Source organism: Hordeum vulgare, chromosome 3H (genome assembly GCF_904849725.1).
Source record: "Hordeum vulgare subsp. vulgare chromosome 3H, MorexV3_pseudomolecules_assembly, whole genome shotgun sequence".
NCBI classification, from domain to species: domain Eukaryota; kingdom Viridiplantae; phylum Streptophyta; class Magnoliopsida; order Poales; family Poaceae; genus Hordeum; species Hordeum vulgare.
The window spans coordinates 446,394,003-446,418,626 of record NC_058520.1 but is presented as its reverse complement, the minus strand read 5'-3'; the positions used below and the strand labels follow the sequence as shown (position 1 = coordinate 446,418,626).

The window sequence follows — 24,624 nt, the reverse complement described above, 5'->3', positions numbered from 1 at the left end:
TCACCCAGTTACGTTGCGACGTTTGATACACACAAAGCATTCCTCCGGTGTCAGTGAGTTATATGATCTCATGGTCATAGGAATAAATACTTGACACGCAGAAAACAGTAGCAACAAAATGACACGATCAACATGCTACGTCTATTAGTTTGGGTCTAGTCCATCACGTGATTCTCCTAATGACGTGATTCAGTTATCAAGCAACAACACCTTGTTCATAATCAGAAGACACTGATTATCATCGATCAACTGGCTAGCCAACTAGAGGCATGCTAGGGACGGTGTTTTGTCTATGTATCCACACATGTAAATGAGTCTTCATTCAATACAATTATAGCATGGATAATAAACTATTATCTTGATACAGGAATTATAATAATAACTATACATTTATTATTGCCTCTAGGGCATAATTCCAACAAAAACTTCTTCGGATTTGGCTTGAACCTAATGCGGAAATAAACTAAGAGGGTACTTGTCAAGCACAAATCCTAAATGCACTAGGCACTGCAACGTGTATCAACAACACGATCTACCAAGATGGACACAATACAGTTACTAACAAGCACAACTAAGTTACACAAACTTACTTGAGTTATATCACACGACAAGTAGGTGAACGACACAAGATACTAGATCACACTATATCACACGATATATCAAAAGCTGCAAGTGTGAACATGTGGATATAGAGGGTATGCTTAAATGATTAATCTTGTACAAGAAATAGCCAACACAATGTAATGAGCACAAACAATATGCAATGTATGTATGCTCAAGTAACACAAGTAAACCACAAGTAAGGAGTTAGGGTTAAGGATAACCAAGGTCACAGAGACGAAGATGTATCCCGATGTTCACTTCCTTGGAGGGAAGCTAGTCACCGTTAGAGAGGTGGATGTTACCACGAAGGCACACCAACGCCACGAAGGCTCACCCTATTCTCCCTTTGAGATAACACCACGAAGGCGTTTCTCAACCACTAGTGGTAAGCCTTTGAGGTGGCTTCCAAACCCTCACAAACTTTTCCGGGGGAAATCACACGGATTGATTCCTCTCCGAAGAACTCCTACCGCCTAGGAGTCTCCAACCTCCAAGAGTAACAAGATCACAGGGAATGCTCAAAACTTGCTCAAATCTCAAATAGCTTTGGTTGAGAGGAGGAGAGGGAGACGATCTATCTTTTGATTGGAACAACTCTCAAAGGGGCTCACAAATGCTCTTGGGATCTAAGATTTGGTGTGAGCAAATGTGTGTGAGGTAGAAATGTGTTCTTATGAGGATAAGGCTGTGTTAGACTGCCCTCTCACGAAGTGGGAGGGGGGGTATTTATAGTGGGGAGAGAAAACAGCCGTTGGGGACACTTTAAGTCACACAGGGTCCGGACGTCCGACAGTTTCCGGAAGTCCGGGCGTCCGCGAGGGGTCGGACATCCGACAGGGGTCGGTCGTCCGAGGCCTGTAGATATCACTGAAAATACTGTGAATTGAACAACGACCGGACGTCCGGAGAGGACCGGAAATCCGAGTTATTCGAATCAACTTCTTCTGGTGGGAGGTTCCGGATTTCCGAAAGGGGACGGACGTCCAGCCCTCGGACGTTCGGAGGGAGCCGGAAATCCGAGTTATAGAGCTCACGTACTTCTGGTGCAGGGCTCCAGATTTCCGAAGCTGGTCGGTCGTCCGGCCCTCGGATGTCCGGAGTGAGCCAGAAATCCGAGTTATCGAGCTCAATTTCTTCTGGTGCAGAGCTTCGGATTTCCGCAGCATGTCGGTCGTCCGACCCTTGACCGGTCCTCGGACGTCCGGAGGGAGCCGGAAGTCCGAGGCAATAGACCTGTTTTGAGATAGGAGCAAAGTAGAGAATATGTGGTATTGAGCAGAACAGTGGAGATGTAGTTTGAACAAGTTCATCGCAAAACCTGTGATCCCCTCTTAATAGTGCGGGATCCCTAAGGACTCAAGAATCATAAAAGGGTATTGATGATCCATACTTGAGTGCATAATTTTATTCGCTGATCATCACTCCGCACAACTAACGTCAAAGGAACTGATACCTTTGAGTTAGCCCTTTCACTTGAGCTTGATGTTGTTGTTCCTTCTTGGCTCAAGTTGAAAGCAAGACATGATGAAGTCTTCAAGTAGCTCTCCCATACACAATGTGGAAAGCCTAGCTTATGTATTCATCTTCATTTGTCCACCATGTGAACATCCACAAGAATCAAGCATGTAGTGCTCAGGAATGCTTATCTTGATCTTGTCCTTGTTAGCACATGAGCTTGTCCTTATCAACACATGATCATTAACAATAGTTTCAATGATATATTCGTGCTTATCCACTTGAACTTGCACACCACAATCTTGATGACAATCGCCACTTGACGTCATCCTTCATGGGTTGTATGAGATCTTCCTTTTGACGCAAGCCCATGGAAGCACACCTAACCCCCACATAGGACTCTCACAAAGACCATGGGTTAGTACACAAACACGTAATGGACAATGCTTACCATACCATGGGATCACTTGATCCCTCTCGGTACATCTTATACGCTTTGTGTGTTGATCATCTTGATTTACTCTTTGTCTGAGATCTTGATCAACCTAGTGTCTCTATGACCATTCTTTGGATAATACCTTGAATACCATCTTGGTCATCATATAAACTCCTTGAACCCAACAGATGGACTTCAAGAAGTGCCTATGGACAAATCCTATAAATATAACTTAAGGCAACCATTAGTCCATAGGAATTTTCATCAATTACCAAAACCACATATGGAGATATATGCTCTAACAATCTCCCCCATTTTGGTAATTGAAGACAACCACTTCAAGAGAGTTTATATAAGGAAATAAGCATAACCAAGCGCACACATACAAGGTAATAATGCATGCATGCAAGATGTAAATGCTTATGCAATAATAGCAAAACCCTCTAAACATATCCAAAATAAACTCTCTAAACTTCTCCCCCATTGGCATCGATTGCCAAAATGGACGAAAAGTTTAGAAAGCAAATATAGTAGGTGGTCCTCCAAAAAGTGTGTACTTCTCAGCACATGAGTGCAGAGAAATAGACAAATACAATGATAAGTAGTTGGAGGAAAACAAACTATATTGAGGACCCAAAGATTGCAGATAAAAGGATCGTATGCCACGAAGACATACAAAAATAGAGGCAAGCAATCAAAAGATTCCAGATGGAACAAACAATCATATGGTCCTTCGAACCACATGAATAGAAGATATTATGATAAAGGCAACAAAGTGTTTTATCAAAAACTAGAGAAGCTCCCCATGATTTGTGCACTAATATGAGATTTTTGTATTTGATACATGTGCACAAAATAGGATCGTTGCTCCCCCAAAATGAATAAAAACACACAGACGAGTGCAAGAAGATAGATGAGACAATAAGCATATCAATTGCACAAAACAAAATGGTTGAGCAACATGTAAAAGAAGCAACTTAAGAATAGGCTCAACCAAAGTAATGTGTGTGAGTCATGGCAAAGCACTTGAGAAGACTAAGATAAGGATGAGCATTACTCATCAACATAGTCTTGATGAAATGAGATACAAAGTGCAAGACATATCATTCCCACACAGACATACTAGAAAATGGGTTCACAAGCTTACTAATAAACAAAATAAGAACCAACACTTGTGACAACCCATTGTGAAGCTAGGAAGTAAGAACCTTGTCAAGAGGAGGGATACTAATTGAAATGGCAAAACCCTCATCAAGACAAGCATGAGGAAAAATAATCTTCACGGCCAAAGAGTGCATCAAGATGTAGGAAAATAAGATACGCACTCAAAACAAATCCTTTCACGAAGCCACCAAAAACTGAAAATGGAAATGCAACGATGGACGTGAAAGAAAACAGGATATCAATTAGAGATGTAACTTCTCTCATGTGTAAAAGATTCTAAGTAGAAGACAATCATGATGATATATATCCACAAAGAAGGATGTACACATGAAATGGTTACAAGAAGGAACAAACTAGATATCCAAAAGGAAGTCATAAATATATCAATGAGATCTTTTGCTTGGAAGCATAGCACATGGCCTAATATTTTCTTATTGTACAATATGAACTTCCAACATACGAACATCAAAGACATCCCAACTAGTAGTAAGACATCATCGTTCGGATGCTTTGAGAAAGCAAACAAGTACTACAAGAACGAATCAAGAGATTCATGCCATGATGAAACCTGGAAAAGAAAAGACAGGTTGGGTCCTTAGCAAGAAAAGAATGCATGAAGTGGATACTTGTTACCGAGACAACATTGGATTGATGTAGTAGCTAGTTGTTCTTTGATCATCCTAACTTGGCTCCAATAATCACATGGTCTCAACATCTTCCTTATAGGTGAGCCGAGCATCCAATGCATCTCCAGTTGTTCCTGGAACAACAAAACAAACAAAAATGGTGCCCAAACTCATTGGGACCAAAGAGTTAGAAAACCAGCAATACATAGGACAAACTCCACATACATATGTGCATATAGATATGAATTTAAATTTCATGCACACTTTAGCCAATTTATGACAAGGTGGAGTTTCCCCTATATATTGGGTCAAAGAAGGAAAGCAAGCAAAAGAAGTTGTATATAGTAGCTAGATACGCATGCTCAAGACTTTCAAGAATCAACTCAACACAGAGTTGATAAGTCACCAAAAGACAAGGTATCAAGTGATAATAAGATCCTAAAACAAAAAGAACTATCACTTGAAGGATATCAATTAAAAGATACCTCAAGGAATGAGATATCCATTGACACATGCCAAATAGAAGGCAACAAGAAACCAATTGAAGGAAAACAAACACGAGGTATCTAGTTTCCAAAAGAGAGCTAGGTTCCAACAAACCAAGCCCTCGACAAATTTTCATGATGGCACAAAGCATCATAAAGAGCAAGACTTGCCTCCCATCAACACACACTTGATGGGGATCAAAAGATTTTATGATGGGTGAATAAAGAGAGTGTTCTAAAGAAAATAGGATAGCTCCCCCAAGGGACGTGCATTATATAGAATTTGCATTTAAATACAAAACGCACACGATGGGATCATCACTTTCTCTATATCTATAAAAACACTAGACATGTTAAAATAGATTCATAAGAGGCAAGGAAGACAAACGAAACACAAAATCCAATGTAAAGATGATTAGCAATTCCTATCACATGATGGGAATACCAATTGTCAAGGACAAGAAGTATTTTCGAAGTGATACTCATTGGTAGATCACAAATATATCCAAGATCATCTTTACCCATAAAACGCAAGCAAATGACACTTGTAGAGCTAACATGCCACCTAGGAACAAGATAATTTACAATATCAACACTAAGTGGCAACACCTCAAATGTACACATTTTCTAGGTTTATAATATGCACATAGCATATTACTCCCCCATAATGTGATAAACCAACAATATTAACAAGTGGCAAATTAAAACCAACAAGAGATACTTAATGGACCATATAGAATTTGAATTTCTCATGAGTAAGACATACCACATAGAAACTAGATAATCTTGAAATATCAAAACTAAGTGGTATTCCCCATGTATACACATTTATAGGATTGTGAGGTGTGCAAAGCACATCACTCCCCCACAATGGGATAATCCATTAATCTCTCACAAGAGCCAACAAAAATACAAACAAGATGCAAATAGGCTCTATACAAGACTCACATGTACATGATGTGCAAACCAACATACACATACTCGATTACTCAAGATAAGCAAGTTGGAAGCACAACATATACAAACGCATGCAAGGTACAAAACCACAACATGCAAAGGGGCAAGCACCTAACAATGTAAACAGTTTAAGTATAAGTTACCGTAAGGAGGCACATTGGATATAATATAGAAACTCGATAACCCAAATGACTTGGCTTGAGATAATATGAATGATGAAGACCCCTTAATTCTTCATTATGTATCCAAGTCTCTAATGTCCTCCATAGACACCTATTGATCAAGTTTGAGCTTGTTGGTCCCCAACTACGTTGGGTCCTAAGAGGTTAATAAAAATAGGCTTGGCAACCCAAATGGTTCTTTTCTTGACACCATTTTGAGTACCAACAAACTTGGCAAACACATTGCCAACCTTATCCTTCCCAAGGGAATAGATATCATCAATAGTGATTGGGTTGGATAAGTTACCTCTCGTGCAAGACGAAGCGACGTGACCCTTCTCACGACATAAGTAGCAACATCTACCCTTTGTTTTCTTCCCAGTTGATTTCTCACCTTGGGGAGTGTTGGCTTGGGTCTTATTGGGAAGAGGCCTTCCTTCAACTTGTAGTTGAGTGTGTGATTGAGTTTGTGGCCGCTTCCCTTGTTGCTTGTGACTTTGAGACTTCGTCCTCAGAGGGCAAGATCTAACATGGTGCCCTTTAACTTTGCACTTGAAGAAAATGATTTTGGCCGAATTCTTAACTCGTTCTAGGCCACTCTTGTTCTTGTTTGAGTTTACTCCAACATCATTTTTGTCATTCGGAGATGTTTGCTCACACAGGACGTTGTTGAGTGTGGACATCCCTTCATGACACTGTTCCAAGTCCTTCTTCAAAGAAGTGACTTGGGCCTTGAGCTCTTCGATTTCCTCTGCATGGTTAGTTTTAATGCAAATACTAGAGGAAGTGTAAGTTTCATTGTTAGAGCAACAAGGCAAGGAAAGTAATTCATCACACGAGGTAGCAACATTATGAGTAGACGAATTACGAGGACTAACACATGGAAATATAGTACTTTGACTAGAAGTAGTGCCATTGTCCACATGAGGCTTATTTGATGTTACCTTGGTGATGATAGCCTCATGAGCTAACTTTTGCACATTATAGGATGTTAGAAGATCGGCATGAGAGCTTGTGAGCATTACATGGTTTTCTTCCAACTTCCCATAATTGCTAGTTAGTAAATCAAGTTGAGCACGTAGCTCAATATTCTCCTTCAATGTTGATACTTCAAATGAGGTAGAGTTAGATGTACAAGTATCATCAACAATATGAGAGGAGTAAGTAGCAAATAGAGACTTCTCATGAGTAGATTGAAGCTCCTCATAGATCTTAGAGGTTTTGATGAGCTCTCCCTTGACATTATTGCATTCAAGGAGAAGGACCTCAAAATCCTTTTTAAGTTTATCATGAGCAACTTCAATCTCTCCTTTTGAAGATCTTAAGTCTCTACTTGCTTGATGACTCTTCTCAAGTTCATGTTCAAGTTGTTCACTTTTAGCTTGTTCATGATTAAGTGAATCATTACAATTTTCAAAGTAAGCAAGAACATCTTGGAATCTTTGAAGAGCGTTATTTTTAGCTTTATGAAGAATTTTACTAATCATATAGATATTTTCGGTCAAATCATCATCATCATCCTCATCGCAAATATCATCGTTATTGCACAGGGAAGATGATACCTCATTATTACCTCTTGCCATGAGGCACATGTGAACTGGAGGAGTTGATGATGATTCTTTTGGTGAATCAGATTCTTCATTAGTCAAAAGTACTTCATATTTCTTGATTTCCCCTAAATGATTAGTCATAGAGCAACTAGGGAGAAACAAGATATTTTGATCAAGAGGACACGAGGAAGCAGGCATATCACCACAGACATTTGTCGAGGGATCTTTAGGTGAAATGCATGACCTATCAGCACAATAATTTACACTATGTGTGGTGCTAGATATGCTCGTGTCCATAGAGGCTATGACATTTTCATCAACATATATTTCTTCACTCACCATGTCATTACCTTGTGAGATTGAAGATGCTGAGGTGTGCAAGCAGTCGGATATGGAAGTAGTGGTGGACTCTTTAAGATCGAAAAGAGTGAAGAGCTCATGCACCAACTCCTTAATCATAATACCGTCTTCATCAAGATTGGACCCACCATATATATCTTCAAGTTTAGTCCAAACTTCATGAGCTGACTTGCAAGTCGAGATAGACTTAAACACTTCAGGACTTATGGTTCGATGAATGGCAAGAAAAGCCCCACAATCAAGATACATCTCATTAGTAGATGAAGATGCATCATCCTTTTTGTCGGCAATCCCTACAAGAACAATTCGTAAAGTATTTGGGCCCATGGCCCGAAAGTGATGAAGCATACGAATTCTCCATAGGGTATAATTTGTGCCATCAAAGTCAAAGATGCCATTATGCACTAATCCAATAGTCGACATCGATACTCTCTAGGTCGTGAAACCTAATTAAAGAGAGACCTAGCTCTGATACCAATTGAAAAGACCTCGATGACGCCTAGAGGGGGGGTGAATAGGCTAGTTAAAAACTTCTTCGGATTTGGCTTGAACATAAAGAGGAAATAAACTAAAAGGGTACTTGTCAAGCACAAATCCTAAATGCACTAGGCACTTCAACGTGTATCAACAACACGATCTACCAAGATGGACACAATACAGTTACTAACAAGCACAAGTAAGTTACACAAACTTACTTGAGTTATATCACACGACAAGTAGGTGAACGACACAAGATACTGGATCACACTATATCACACGATATATCAAAAGCTGCAAGTGTGAACGTGTGGATATAGAGGGTATGCTTGAATGATTAATCTTGTACAAGAAATAGCCAACACAATGTAATGAGCACAAACAATATGCAATGTATGTATGCTCAAGTAACACAAGTAAACCACAAGTAAGGAGTTAGGGTTAAGGATAACCAAGGTCACAGAGACGAAGATGTATCCTGATGTTCACTTCCTTGGAGGGAAGCTAATCACCGTTAGAGAGGTGGATGTCACCACGAAGGCACACCAACGCCACGAAGGATCACCCTATTCTCCCTTTGAGATAACACCACGAAGGCGTTTCTCAACCACTAGTGGTAAGCCTTTGAGGTGGCTTCCAAACCCTCACAAACTTTTCCGGGGGAAATCACACGGATTGATTCCTCTCCGAAGAACTCCTACCGCCTAGGAGTCTCCAACCTCCAAGAGTAACAAGATCACGGGGAATGCTCAAAACTTGCTCAAATATCAAATAGCTTTGGTTGAGAGGAGGAGAGGGAGACGATCTATCTTTTGATTGGAACAACTCTCAAAGGGGCTCACAAATGCTCTTGGGATCTAAGATTTGGTGTGAGCAAATGTGTGTGAGGTAGAAATGTGTTCTTATGAGGATAAGGATGTGTTAGACTGCCCTCTCACGAAGTGGGAGGGGGTATTTATAGTGGGGAGAGAAAAGCAGTCGTTCGGGACACTTTAAGTCACACAGGGTCCGGACGTCCGACAGTTTCCGGAAGTCCGGGCGTCCGCGAGGGGTCGGACGTCCGACAGGGGTCGGTTGTCCGAGGCCTGTAGATATCACTGAAAATACTATGAATTGAACAGCGACCGGACGTCCGGAGAGGACCGGAAATCCGAGTTATTCGACTCAACTTCTTCTGGTGGGAGGTTCCGGATTTCCGAAAGGGGACGGACGTCCGGCCCTCGGACGTCCGGAGGGAGACGAAAATCTGAGTTATAGAGCTCACGTACTTCTGGTGCAGGGCTCCGGATTTCCAAAGCTGGTCGGTCATTCGGCCCTCGGATGTCCGGAGTGAGCCGGAATTCCGAGTTATAGAGCTCAATTTCTTCTGGTGCAGAGCTCCGGATTTCCGTAGCGTGTCGGTGGTCCGACCCTTGACCGGTCCTCGGACGTCCGGAGGGAGCCGGAAGTCCGAGGCAGTAGACCTGTTTTGAGATAGGAGCAAAGTAGAGAATATGTGGTATTGAGCAGAACAGTGGAGATGTAGTTTGAGCAAGTTCATCGCAAAACCTGTGATCCCCTCTTAATAGTGCGGGATCCCTAAGGACTCAAGAATCATAAAAGGGTACTGATGATCCATACTTGAGTGTATACTTTTATTCGCTGATCATCACACCGCACAACTAACGTCAAAGGAACTGATACCTTTGAGTTAGCCCTTTCACTTGAGCTTGATGTTGTTGTTCCTTCTTGGCTCAAGTTGAAAGCAAGACATGATGAAGTCTTCAAGTAGCTCTCCCATACACAATGTGGAAAGCCTAGCTTATGTATTCATCTTCATTTGTCCACCATGTGAACATCCACAAGAATCAAGCATGTAGTGCTCAGGAATGCTTATCTTGATCTTGTCCTTGTTAGCACATGAGCTTGTCCTTATCAACACATGATCATTAACAATAGTTTCAATGATATATTCGTGCTGATCCACTTGAACTTGCACACCACAATCTTGATGACAATCGCCACTTGACGTCATCCTTCATGGGTTGTATGAGATCTTCCTTTTGACGCAAGCCCATGGAAGCACACCTAACCCCCACATAGGATCCTCACAAAGACCATGGGTTAGTACACAAACACGTAATGGACAATGCTTACCATACCACGGGATCACTTGATCCCTCTCGGTACATCTTATACGCTTTGTATGTTGATCATCTTGATTTACTCTTTGTCTGAGATCTTGATCAACCTAGTGTCTCTATGACCATTCTTTGGATAATACCTTGAATACCATCTTGGTCATCATATAAACTCCTTGAACCCAACAGATGGACTTCAAGAAGTGCCTATGGACAAATCCTATAAATATAACTTAAGGCAACCATTAGTCCATAGGAATTGTCATCAATTACCAAAACCACATATGGAGATATATGCTCTAACACACACCCACACTACTACACACTCACATGAAGCTACACATGTAAACATACAACAAAACCTACACATGCTAATCATAGCAAGCATCACTTGTGCATGCCCACACACACCAAAATATGTGGTGAGGGGAAACCATCCACACACATACACACACTCCACTATGCTTGCTAGCACATGAATCTAAAAGCACATGCACCTACACATGGAATTCTACCAAGTGCATCTACATACACACACGAATGCAACAACATGGGTTCATAGCTAGCAACACACAAAATACCCATGCTGGTATTGAGAGGAGGTTAAACATAAACCTACATGTGCAAAATAAATAACTACAACACTACAATGAACAGGGCTACAAGGAATAAGAACAACAAAGGCAAAAATAAAAGAAACAAGGAAAACTAAAAAGGGGGCAGGTTCTGGGATCAAACCCCAGACCTGATGGTTCTGCCCTGTGGTGCAAACCAACCTGCTAGTGCCTTTGTGCTCGATAGAAACAGAGCAGCTAGCAGGTTAAATCTCACTACTGCGCTATCTACTGACGAAACAGGGAAACAAATAACAAAAGGGGGTCGAAGGGGAATCGAACCCACGACCTGGTGCAACACACCCACGCTACTGACCACTACGCTACTGCATCGACGTCTGACACAAGAAGGGTCTAATACCAGTAAAACTAACATCTCTCCTGTCCCTGCTCTACACCTGCGCGCCGGCGACAGAGAGGTCGATGGTGCACTGCTACTGCTGCTACGCCGCACCAGGGAGACGAGCTGCTCCTGGTACTACTACTACGCCTCACTAGCCTACACGCTGCCGCACCATGCTACTGCTACTGCACATCACACACTATCAACACACACGCACCAACACGTGCTGCTGCTGCTCGGGACAGGGTGCAGTCTACCGCCAGATCTACTCGAGGGAGAAGGGAGGAAGAGGTGAACCTTCTCACCTAGGGAAGAAGGGTAGCCGCCGATCGGATGAGGGGCGCCCTGGAGTCAAGCCGAAGGTGACGGAGTGGAGATGAGGAAGATCTGCTGCAGACCGAGGAAGAAGACGGAGATCACCGGAGCAGGGTTGTTGACGACGAGCTGGCCGCCGACGTAGGCGTTCCCTGGCCTCAGCGAGGCCGAGAATGGGGCGCGGGGTGTCTCCCCGAGCTCCTGGACATGGCGCCCGCTCCGAACGACGGCGGACACACGGAGGACGACGACGATGCAGTTCTCTCTCTCTCTGATGGATGGACTGCAGAGTACTTACCAGGGAGAGGGAGGAGAGATGGGGAATGGAGAGAGGTGGCGGCGGCAAATGGGAGAGGGGGAAAACCTAGGAGAGGGGAGAGGCACGGACGCCAAGATATAAGGGGTCCCCTCGACGTTCGAGCTCACGGCGATAACTCCTTCTTTCTCTGATGGGGACGGAAAGGAGGCAGAGGGAAGAGACGGCGTTAGGTAGGAGAAGGAGGGACGCACGCGTGGGCTTGGTGCTGGGAGAGGAGGAGATGGGCCGGCTTGTGGGAGTGAGCCCACAAGTGGCGCCACTTAAGAGTTTAAATAAGCCTTGGGGCTTTTCTATTTACAGGGAACGCCACAGAAGAAATTAAAACACAGGAAAAACCACTGGGGACAAAAATGCAACAAAAATACCACTGGTCATGATAATTCATGACCTATTTAAATAAAATAGCAGAGATGTTTTTGGGGCAACTAAATATTTACAAAACAGCATTATCGTTGGCTGTTTTGTAATTACTTGCACCTTTAAAACTTGTTCTCAAAATAGCAAACATACCCCTCCATATCCAACACAAAACCTGCTAATTCATAGGCATTTCTAAAACAGGAAAGGAAGAAGAGAATCTTGACATAGAGAAGAAATAGAGAGGGGGAGAAGATGGTTTTGAAACCTAAGCATTCACATGGTTGATCCTACTAGCACAAGCAACCTAATAGAGTTGCACCACACCACACATATATCCACAAGATCTCAAACACCACATGAAATCATATGACCACATTGCAACATCACAAAGAAATGGGCATGATATGATATGTTATGCATGCATGCAAGGAAGAAATACAAGGGACATCACATGAAATCTTGAGCATGAACTCTCTCATAGCATTGACAAGGTAGTCCCACATAAGAAGGTTCCAAATAGGGAAGGCTTTACACTTGGGGCATTACAGCCCAGGCTTTAGGCTCCGGATCGGCATGGTCATCGTGTGCAGTCCACCCTCCCCGCACGCTCTGTGCTCTGGCGCGTGTCAGGAGGGGGAGCCCGAGGCGGCGGTGTGCGACGTCGTGTGGTTCGGCTCCGGGAGCCTGGACGAGGTGGGAAGCAGGATGGATCGCCTGAACCTGGCCATATCGCCCGCCCTAGTGAGGAGGGTGGTCGACTCGTGTAGCGAGAGGAGTGATTCGGGCAGGAGGCTGCTGCGGTTCCTGTCGTGGTACCGCTCCAAGGACCCCGTCGGATTGGGGGATGAGGAGCACGACAAGGCGATTGCGGTGCTTGCATGGATGGGTGACCTCCTCGGCCTCGCGTCACCGGTGACAGGGCTGAGCTCCCTTTCGTCCTCGCCGGAAGCACGCGGTCGGCGTCCTCCTACGCATACTTGACCCCGCCCCCTCGGCGTCACGTCACCGGCGACAAGGCTGAGCCGAGCTCCCCGAGCTCCCTCGCCTCCTCGCCGAAGCCGACGGCCGGCTGGGAGCTCCCTCGCCTCCTCGGCTCCTCCTGCACATCCTCGCCACCGTCTCCTCGCGCCCGCGCGCCCCCTCCTCGACCCCGCCTCCTCGTGCCCGAGCTGAGAGGCCAGCGGTGGGCGTGCGTGGTCTCTGGATAGGATAGGAAGACGCTGACCGCGGGGAGGGGGGATTTTGTAAAAACGAAATGTTTTTCAACTATAAACAATGGATTGCGGGTTTATTCAGCCAAACGCCAGGAACTTTTTTGTAAAAATGCCACTGCGGAAATTCCGACAGAAGTGATAGCCGCTTTATTATTAGGTAAAGATAATATGAATTGGTGATCAGAACACATATGAGTAGAACTTCTAAACGGTTTTTGAAAATGAGTAATTTTTTTGGGGCCTGTATTCTTTTCTAGGTTCACCAGGATTATTATTGGTTGGGACTTCCAGTCTTTCACAAGTTTTTTTTTTCCAGTTGAGTCTTTCAAATTTTCTCGACCAAACCCGTAACTCATCCCGTCACATTCCTTGCTTTGCCACGTCGGCCACGTCTCACGGCCCACACCACCTTTCTCTCCTCACCCACCTCTTCGTCATTCTGCCATGTTGTTTCCCTGTCAAAGCAGAGCAAGCAACAAGGTTTGATTTCTGCCGCTTCCTGGTTCCGTTGCCCAGCGTAGACCGCCTCCTCGCCGGCTAGTCTCTGTTGACCTCATCCGTTCCCGCTGGAGATGATTGCACCTATAGTGCTGGAAGTTGCCTGTGAGGTTCAACATGATCGTGGATGTTGAGAAGTGATTCAATACGGTCCTGATACAAAAAATACGTTGTTAATACGGTCTTAAATTTTGGACCAACGGTCCTGGCTCTACATGTTGTATACGTATCATATGACATATCAGCACGTAGATTTTTTTTTACAAAACGTTAACACGGGCTGGACGGGCTTTTTGTTTTGTTTTAACGCTACGGCCCAGCTGAGAGGTGGCAGGCTGCGCTCAACATGTACGCTAAAAAAAGCTCAACACGTTGCGAATAATGGAAACACGGGCACAATGCGCCTTGTTATTTTTAAGTCAAAATATTAGGTTTTTATTGCCTGAAAAATTCCAAAATTTTATGCATATGCATGTATAGTAGTGTAACTAGCGTCGAAAATGTGCGGCGCACGCTGCGTCCGTGGCAGGCCTCGTTTATGTTTTGGATAAGTACTTGGTCATTGCATTTATTACTAGTTTACCATCAGGAACGCCTATTGTTTTGATGATCTTAACAATAGCATAAAAATTTAAGAAAATCAAAATTTGACTGGTTTCTATCTCGACAAGAACCCAAAAATAAAATGTTTTTCCATGATATTTATCGTTCATGGAGTTTGTTTTTGTCAAATAATTTAAAACCAGTGTTGGTTTGGTTCTGGAAAACCAAGCAGTTTTCTGAACCCTCATGCCGATTTTATACTTTTTTTAAGGAAAATAAACTTCTAATTTTCAGTTAAGTTATTAAAGGAGAGAGGAAGTTAAGAATTTTTTTGGTCTTTTGCTTTATGAAAAAGAGTAGTGAAAAACTGCCTATGCGAATTCAGCATTTGACAAAAAGGAAAAAATAATGGTGCTATTCTTTCATATAATGGTAACCAAGTAAATTCTCCACATACGGCAGCACCAATCATTTCCTTCAGCTTAGCATGCGAATTCAAACTCCAGCATACTATAGTTCTTGGACAGAAAAAAGAATCAGCTTTTTGAACTGTAGTGGTAGAATTAGTGATAATAGAACAATGAGTATCAAGTCAAACAAAAACAGTAGCAAGGAAAGACGATAGATGCAATAGTCTACACCTGTAATTAACCTATGATTATATCTTTATGTAAGCAATCATAAATTTTTGGAGCAATTTATTCTGCTCGTCCATGCATGGTGTCATTTCAACCACATTATACAGTTCTTATACATGATCAATTGGACTTATCTTTTACTGGTGTGGTTCTTGTTGAAAAGTTGTTTGTAGAGTCCCACAAAATTGTTTGCAGCTTCTTAGTAAGAGTTTAGTACTTGGCATGCATGCTATGGAAGTACCGGTAGTTGATTACGCAAGCAGCGACCTGGTCTGCAAAGAAAAAGCAAACTTAATATGAAATTAAACTGCAGTTCGTGTACGGACAGAAGCATGCATTCATATGTTATCCTGGATTTCATTGTCTGAAGTGTTTATTCCTAATGAATTGGCTCATGCATGCATACTGGTTTGCAATGATGGAGCCAGCTCTTTCAGATAGAATTTGAGGCGTTGGACCGACTGCTGACCAGATCTGAACCTACTTCAGATTTGAGACAGATTAAGCTTTCCATGCCGCAAGTGTGTGTACATGTACAGTGGAAGAAGAAATTTCACATCAAGTGAAACGAATCTTATTGAGCGGATGCATTATTGCACTCATATACATTTTCTCTGCTCTTTGGTAGTGTATAGTACAATCCATTGCTTTAGTCTAAAGATGGCTACAATTTGAGAGGAAATTAAAGTATGTTAGTGATGATACTCAGAGTATAACACTGAGCTATTATCAACTCGGTAACAAAAATACCCAGACGAACGCATGCTTCTGTGTTAAGAATATACATTGATATAAATGATTAAATTTATAATTAAGCTAATGAGTGGGCAAATGCTATTAAGTCATCTAGCTCGGCCTAATTAATAGAACTGCTAGTAGCTATTCTTGTAGTACATTAGCAATATGCGCTTCACGACCATGGGAGTTTGGGACACCATTGTATCTGAACTAATTTTAGAAGGAAAACAACACAATTAGAATTTTCGCAAAGTAAGTGTCACTTGTATGCTATACACCGACCATAGATGATCCTGCTTCTCCTAACTCTCAACTCTCCATGCACAAAGCCAAAAGTTTCAGATCACACTATTCATTATCTTGAAGGATAGAAAGAGGGGAAACAACAAAAAATGTAGTCTTCTATTTTCCAAGTTTCATTGAATAGAAAGAACGCTATTTTGTTTAACGACAAAAGAGAACAACTCCAATTAATGAACAAACCGAACTGAAGACTACCTTGTGATCCTTCAAAAAATATTCGGGTCCCAAACCATGAAGACAACCTTGTGATTCTTCCAAAATTCTTGACGCCCCAAACCATGAAATAAAGCGCTTCCCAGGTCCATCAGAGGACCATATGATGGACCATTGCTCGTGTCCATATGTTCCATCACTTCCATGAAATCGCAACTAACTGCATGACAAAGAAGAATTGGACCAAGTAGTAGTAGCAATATCTACTAACCATGTCAAGCTAAATATAGTCTACTTGATATAATATGATCTTGAAACATAAACATAAATCGGAAAGGGACCATGATGTGCAAAAATCGTTATATATATATGAAAATCATCATCATAAATCATATGAGACATACTTGTGCAAAACTAATTCCATGAACCGAATAAACTGTGTAGCAGAAGAGTGAGTAAGCTCTGTCGAAAGGACCACCTCGACGATGTAAAGTTGGTGTTCAAAAGTTGCTATTAGTAATGAGTAGTGCAGATTCAGTTTCAGGTCAAAAACAACAATGGGATGGACTAAATATTTCATGCACAACTCGGTACAAAAAAAGTATCTGTAGTGGAGGTTCAAATATGTGTTTAGTATATACATAGTCTTGTGAGAAATCTAACTATTTAGTAGTAGAAACATATACCTTATCCCTCTGCTGTCTGTAGCTGATCGGATGCTAGTTTGTAGGATACATCTACCAAAGATAGACTCCAACAACCTATTCACAATAACAATCGGTGTTTCTTCACTGTTTGACAGAATGAAGGGGTAGTAATAGTAGTAGTCAGATAAATAATCTTGTATGTCTAGTTCATATGGTGATGATATCATGATTCAAATAGAACTAAAAAGTATTTTACTATGATAATAAAAATTAATCGTAGTGGAATCTACAGTTCAGAAAGAAGTGGTTAATTTGGCGCAAGATAGATAACATAATTCTAAACTTTAGAATTTTGTTGGAAAATGAAAAGCAGGCAACAAACAAACCGCAAAACAATTTAGTTAGAGGAGATAGTAAATAAAAATACCTCTTAAATTATAGAATTGTTATGGCGGTGTAACAACTATCTTACTACTGCACAAACCTGTAAAAGTCAGGTGGAGGGAGGGGAGGGGAGAGAAATGGTGTGTAAAATATATCCCTTTTTTAAAAAAACTTGCTTATTTACTGAATAAAATGTGTAGCAGAAGAGTGAGTAAGCTCTGTCGAAAGGACCACCTTGGCGATGTAAAGTTGGTGTTCAAAAGTTGCTATTAGTAATGAGTAGTGCAGATTCTGTTTCAGGTCGAAAACAACAATGGGATGGACTAAATCTTTCATGCACAACTCGGTACAAAAAAAATCTGTAGTGGAGGTTTAAATATGTGTTTAATATATACATAGTCTTGTGAGAAATCTAACTATTTAGTAGTAGAAACATATACCTTATCCCTCTGCTATCTGTAGCTGATCGGATGCTGGTTTGTAGGATACATCTGTCAAAGATAGACTTCAACAATCTATTCACAATAACAATCGGTGTTTCTTCACTGTTTGACAGAATGAAGGGGTAATAATAGTAATAGTCAGAGAAATAATCTTGTATGTCTAGTTCATATGGTGATGATATCATGATTCAAATAGAACTAAAAAGTATTTTACTATGATAATAAAATTTAATCGTAGTGGAATCTACAGTTGAGAAAGAAGTGGTTAATTTGGCGCAAGATAGATAACATAATTCTAAATTTTTTATAGAATTTTGTTTGAAAACGAAAAGCAGGCAACCAACAAACCGCAAAACAATTTAGTTAGAGGAGATAGTAAATAAAATACCTCTTAAATTATAGAATTGTTATGGCGGTGTCACAACTATCTTACTACTACACAAACTTGTAAAAGTCAGGTGGAGGGAGGGGAGGGGAGAGAAATGGTGTGTAAAATATATCCCTTTTTTAAAAAACTTGCTTATTTTTTTGACAGGGATTTTTTTAATGTTTAGGGGGTAACCGTTTACTGTTCGGAAACACACTACATACGACGTTTCATGGCACGGGTAAGCCGTGTATATACAAACAGTAGATGACGATAAAAAATCAAATGTTTATTGTTTGCTTACTGTTCACACCCCTGTTCATTGACGTGGACGTCGCCGTGTATATACAAACAGTAGACGCCAAAAAAAAGTCAAAGAAACCAGAAAATGCAAACCGGACACACTGCATACGACGTTTCATGTGCACGGGGTAAGCCATGTATACACAAACAGTAGATGACGAAAAAAATTCAAGTACTTATTGTTTGCTTACTGTTCACACCCCTGTTCATTGACGTCTACGTTGCTATGTACTAGTAAATGTGTCCGTGTGTTGCAACGGGATAAAAATATCACAATTTTACAGTTAAGTTAGTGGCTCACACATCCAATCTATAAATCAATGTTTAGCATGAATTTCTCTAATCCATATATTTAGTTTCTAGCTAATACTGCAGGCAACGGTGCTTAATTCAAAGCCGTGATCCATTTTCTATAATGAAATAAAAAATAAAGTGATGCCCGTGCATTTACAAGCACAACACCCCATACTTTGCTACAAAGAAAACCATCATTCCAAGGTAATTTAAGTCATATAATTGATCAAACACAGTTGTGTCCTTAATCAAATTATTGGATGTGCAAGAAACCTGTCTACGGAACACAACCGCACTGAGTGCAAACTGATTACACCGGAGACAACGATCCTATTGTCTTTCTACCCAAAAACGGGAGCCAGATCCTCTAACATGCACAAGTGTAGTCACAAATCTATAGTAAACTCTATGTATAAAATGAAGAAGGGATGTCAGGGGGCTAGCACTGGCCGTGAATTACTGTAGACCGAATACTGCTCACGAATTCCTACAGACGATCACTGTTCACAAATCCATGCGTTAGATCATGGTTTAAGGAAATCTAGACAAGGGATATCAGGGTACTGTAGCATTCCAGATCATGTGCACCCATTGGACTTGTGTCTTGTTGTAAAATTTGTGCATTTGCTTGAGCAACAAGCCTTGGTTCTGCACTTTGAGGTTGATTCACATAGGCCGCCTTTGTTCTTAGGATGGCGGACTAAGCTAGTTCCCCTTGATCCCATCATCTGATTTCTTTTGCCAAAGACAACATCTTCGCAGCACGTGTAGGTGTTCAATAATGGGATTTTTCTGGTGTTTTGGTACTACAAATAACATGTTCTAGGAAACCGGTAAGGTCAATGGTGTGAGCAGAACATTTTCAGATCAACAGTGAGAAGCTCCCTGGCTCCTTACATTGATTAGAAGCCCTCGTATACAAGGCATCCACTCCAAGTTCAGAAAGCAGTAAAAGCAAACTACTGAAACAAAGCCACACCACATTTCCATTAAAGCATCAGCTCATCAAGCCCCTGCTGTTGGAGCCATCGGCGACCAGCAGGTAGCATCAATGTTGGAGACTGGCTCTAGTGATCTGCTTTAGTGCCAGTAGAGCATGGGGAGTATTTCCACAGGACCTAGGGTGGCTCTTCCTTGTGTAGCTATGATATTTCTTTTTCATACAAGTTATTATTCCTCTATATGGATGGCTTACAAATCCCATATTAGACTTAATGTTATGTTTGCTTGTTTTACACATTCAGATCCAAAACAGGAGTCAGCAACAAAACAATAAAGAGGCTTTGGTAAGTTTATTAGTTCAAGCGCATCAAGTATTAACGGCTCTCTTGATAGGATGTGCTCATGAGATATGTGACTGCAGGTGCGTTGTGAGTACAGAATGGCAGAATTTAGCACTGGGGATCGAAGGAGAAAGCCAAAAGGTGACAAGTATGTTCCAACTTAAGAAGGAGGAACTGATGAAAATAACTTAACCGCTGACTATAGTGGATTCATTTATTATCAGTACATTCTTTCGACATGACAAGTTTTCATATCGTTATTTCCAGGCTCCGTTTTCTCCATGTTATGTTTTTATTTCTGATACCATTATCATTTTCTGTATCAGGGACTGTTAGTTTTGAATTATGTCTGGTCTGTTCTTAAGGGGATCATCTTGAGAGCTTTTTAGGCCGGTAACGTGGTCATATTGCAATGCAATTAAAGTAGAAGATCAGGAATTTCCTCATGTGAAATAAAACAGACAGTGTTAATGTATAGCTTAATTGATTCTTGCAGTATTTTGTGGTGAACAACTGAACACACAACATGCAAAGGGAATAACACGATGCTTCAGTTTTAGTGTACTTAATATTTCACTTCCTGCACAACTATATGGTAATAAGGTGAATCTACAACTTTGTGACAGGTGATCAATAGAAATTTTACTTGTTATTTGACAAACAATGGAGGCAAGCATATTAACACATTTAATGCCACACTCACAGGTGAGTCATCTAATCAGTTGCGCTGCAAAAACCTCTATCCTGAATTATAAATAGGACCCACTTTAATTCTTACTGTGTTTGTTTTGTAGATTGACATATTTGTCCAAGTTCTTCAACTGATGGTGGTAAGTGCACTGTATTTGAATCTTTCAGATCCATTTCTAATCTTTCAAGTCATGGATGTGGTATGACCTTCAGTCAGTTCCAGCCGCTGCACAGCGTGCGAGCTCCCCGTGGTTTGGGTCCATGACTTCGACGGCGGCCATGCATCATCGGAGACGGTCAAGGTGGGCGTTTGCGCGCCGTACCAACCAGCGCAGCCACCCAACCGGGAGCTCGCTCCCGAGTCTCCCTAGCTCCCTTCCTAATTCCGATCCATCCGAGGAGAGGCGCACCTCGTTCACGAGGCCAACGCCCTCGCACCACTGCGCCCCTGCTGCACCGCCGACCCCCTCCAGCGCCCGTCTGCCGACTCTCAGCACGAAGAACAATGGACAAAACATGGCCCGCGTTGTTGTTTTAGTGTGAAAGACTGCCTGTAAAACGATATTATGCTGGAAGTTATTGACATTTATGATGTAATTTATTGACCTATGAAAAGATCAGGTAAAGATAAGAAAAAAAGGATGTTCTCAAAAAATGTTACCATTGCTTATTTACCTTTGCGGTGCTTTCAATTGATGTTTTTCATCTCTTACTCATCCTTGTAGAGGTTAGATTGTCTATGAAGGTATGTCAACCTGAATAACATCCGTGTTGTTCTGTTGTTTTTGTGGTGTGAGAATCAATTTCTCCTACCTACACAAAAAAACAATACAAAATTAGAAGTAGCGAGAAAAAGAGTTGTTCCTTTCTGTTAAAAGGGGCTAAACTGATGTTGAATAATGGGTGCTGCTGTTTTGTTTGAACAATATTCAGAACTCATACAAAAAAAGCAAAACTCATTTTCAGAGAATTAGCTCATTCTGTGAACAATGGCAGGTGCAGATTTCCTTGCTTAGTGTTCAGAATTCGCAGAATAACTTGCTACAGAAAAACAAAACAATGTTAACTGAATTAGCGAAATGATTTTTTTACAGCAACACTGAGGCGGATGTGTTACTGTAAAAAAATCAATTTTTCCGAATCTTCATCGCTCCTTTTCTGATGACAGAGCCACCAAGGTCTCCTGCTTTTCTTCAGTTTTGAGATCCACATTCCTTCTATTTTGTTGTCTAGCATCCTCACTGAATTAGTCATTTCAAAAAAGTTAAAATCATCTTCTTCCCGCTGATGCTGAAACAAGCAAATTGTGCGTGACGAGAACTACATAGCCATGTTGGCTTCAATAAGAACATAGCTAACAAAATCAACATCCATGTGCTGCTCCCTGTCAAATCGGGGTATTCATGAGCTTGGAGACGGCGGACGCCGTCAGCTCAATCAGGAAGAAGGAGAGCAGCTCCAGCTGATTCAGAACACCGCACCATTTGTGTCAGAGAAGCAACACACTCATGGTACACATACAAAACAGAGCAATGCAACATCCAAGTCCAAGGTGAGCTGTGATCTTCTTACCTTCTTGTCAGACCCTGCTGCCTTTGAGGAACCTTCTCATGAAGCAGTATGGAGTAGGAACAGACATGTTGAACTCAAGCCTCTCGACGATCATCCTCTCCTGCAGAATTACCATATCATAGTGTCAATTCTCTGAAGACAAACATCGATAAGATTCAGCAAGATATACAATACCATACTTATATGATAACTACATCGTTTCAGCAAGAAGGTACAACGCATATATCAAGATTTGATCTGCTCAAATATCCGAAGATCTGTATGTGCAAATCTGCAGATTCAGGTGTATTAATTCAAACAATACGTAGTTACAAATTTTTTTACAGTAAGATTTCTGTGTGCAAATCTGAATATAGCAAACGCAAAAGTGCATTCAGGATCCAGACAGGTCCAAACATCTAAATTTACCCAAACAGGTCCTAAAATTTGCACAATTGGAAAGTACAGAGACAAGAACAACAATGCACACCCAGAACAGTATGAGAACAACAAATATTTTAATTGCCCATACCAGCGGGGCCTTTGCGGGCTGTGATTGCTGCAGGATGGCGGCGAATTTCCTGCATACGTGAGCTTGGAGATGGCGGACACCATCAGCTATGGACTCATGTGAAGAAACAGGGGAGGGGGAGGTGGGTGGTACCGGGAAATACGTGGACGCCGTTGGGATGCTTGGTGATGCGGGTGGGGGGCACCGCGGGAGGAGGTCGAGCCCGGAAAGGAGGACGTACAGCCGCCATACATCGAGCGCCTCGCCGAGTCGCCGTATTGGCCAGTGTCGCCCCCGGATCTCGCGCTGCCTTGCCGTTGACCTGGCGGTGCCCATGCAGCCCCGGTGTCTCGCCGTACTGGGCGCTTCAGCGAGGGAGGAGCCGCCGACGAGGAGGGGGAGGGGAACGGCAGAGTAGCAGCTCGTGGGGCCACGCCGTCTCGACGTAATGGGCGCTGCCGTGAGGTAGGTTGCCACATCGTCCCTCCTTTCTCCCGTCTTCTCTCCCTCACCTCCCTGTCACCTCTGTGCCCAGGAGCCGCGGATGCCATGGATGCGCCCGGGAAGCCGCGCTCCAGCCTTCCTCGTCATCATCGGTGACTCCCGTCTCGCCGCCCACCTCTGGATCCGTCTCCCGAGCACCTGCCACGGATGGATCCGACCCCTTCAACTCCAGCCGCCGCCGCCGCCCTTCTGCATCGAGCCACTTTGTCGCTCCGCCGCCCCCAGCAGTGGAGATCAGGGTGAGGTTAGGCGGCGACAGAGAGCGGGGTGAGGGGCGGCGACGAGCGAGGTGAGGGGAGATGTCGGCGGCGAGCGGGATGAGGTGTGGTGGCGGCGAGGGAAAGGCTCGGGATGATTCGGGGTGCGGTTCGCTCTGGCTTGGGTCGGGTCAGGGATCGCGAAACGTTTTTCTTTTTAGCAAACGTTATCCCAGATCCACTTATGTAGGGACTGCGGGTTCAAATATCAGAAATAGCAGGGGCGTTTTTGTAAAAATGACGTGGCGGAAATTTCGACAAAAGCGATAGCCTCTTTATTATTAGGTAAAGATATACCTCAAAAAAGGTCAAAAAAACCAGAAAACGACGTCCACGTTGCCGTGTATATACAAACATTAGACGCCAAAAAAAAGTCAAAAAAACACACTGCATACAACGTTTCATGTGCACGGGTAAGCCGTGTATATACAAACAGTAAATGACAAAAAGAATTCAAGTATTTATTGTTTGCTTACTGTTTACACCCTCTTCATTGACGTCCACGTTGCCGTGTATATACAAACAGTAGATGCCAAAAGAAAAGTGAAAAAAAAAATCAGAAAACGCAAACCCTTCCCGCTACCTGGCGGATGTTTACTAAACATCCGCCACCTGGAGGTCCGTCCGATGTACGCGCAGTCCGCCCAATCTACGCGCGCGCAGCCGTCCGATCCGCTTCAGCCGCGCACCATATAATTCCTGAAACGACGGCCGAGTTGGAGAAACTTTCATTCATGAAACGACGGCCGAGTTGCAGAAACTTTTGCTTTGTTGCGAGAAATAAATTTTGCACCCGCTAATTCCTGAAACAACGGTCGAGTTTCAGAAACAATTTGCTTGTTGCAAAAATTTTGTTGCAACCGAGTGTTTGTTGTAGATTTTTTTTCTACAACAGTAGACAATTTTTTTGCAACAAAAAGTCATATTGCAGATTTTTTTTCTCAGTTTTTTCTCTTTT

The 24,624-nt window shown here is 42.4% G+C and overlaps 3 long non-coding RNA genes across 4 annotated transcripts; 1 reads left to right on the top strand and 2 right to left on the bottom strand.

Annotated features, from left to right (window-relative positions):
• Nucleotides 1-15,213: 15,213 nt before the first annotated feature.
• LOC123444180 lies at nt 15,214-18,034 on the bottom strand. The gene is made up of 4 exons (XR_006630957.1): nt 17,904-18,034; nt 17,119-17,193; nt 16,475-16,652; nt 15,214-15,510 (listed from the first exon to the last, which is right to left on the bottom strand). It is a non-coding gene; the product is annotated as an uncharacterized LOC123444180 (long non-coding RNA).
• Nucleotides 18,035-18,768: 734 nt separating this feature from the next.
• LOC123444178 lies at nt 18,769-20,288 on the top strand. Its single transcript, XR_006630956.1, has 2 exons — nt 18,769-20,156; nt 20,234-20,288. It is a non-coding gene; the product is annotated as an uncharacterized LOC123444178 (long non-coding RNA).
• Nucleotides 20,289-20,702: 414 nt separating this feature from the next.
• Nucleotides 20,703-23,818, bottom strand: LOC123444177. 2 transcript variants are annotated; one of them, XR_006630954.1, is made up of 5 exons: nt 23,059-23,818; nt 22,927-22,988; nt 22,416-22,515; nt 21,519-22,305; nt 20,703-21,394 (listed from the first exon to the last, which is right to left on the bottom strand). It is a non-coding gene; the product is annotated as an uncharacterized LOC123444177 (long non-coding RNA). The 2 variants fall into 2 exon arrangements; XR_006630955.1 differs by having other exon boundaries at nt 22,927-22,975.
• Nucleotides 23,819-24,624: the final 806 nt, after the last annotated feature.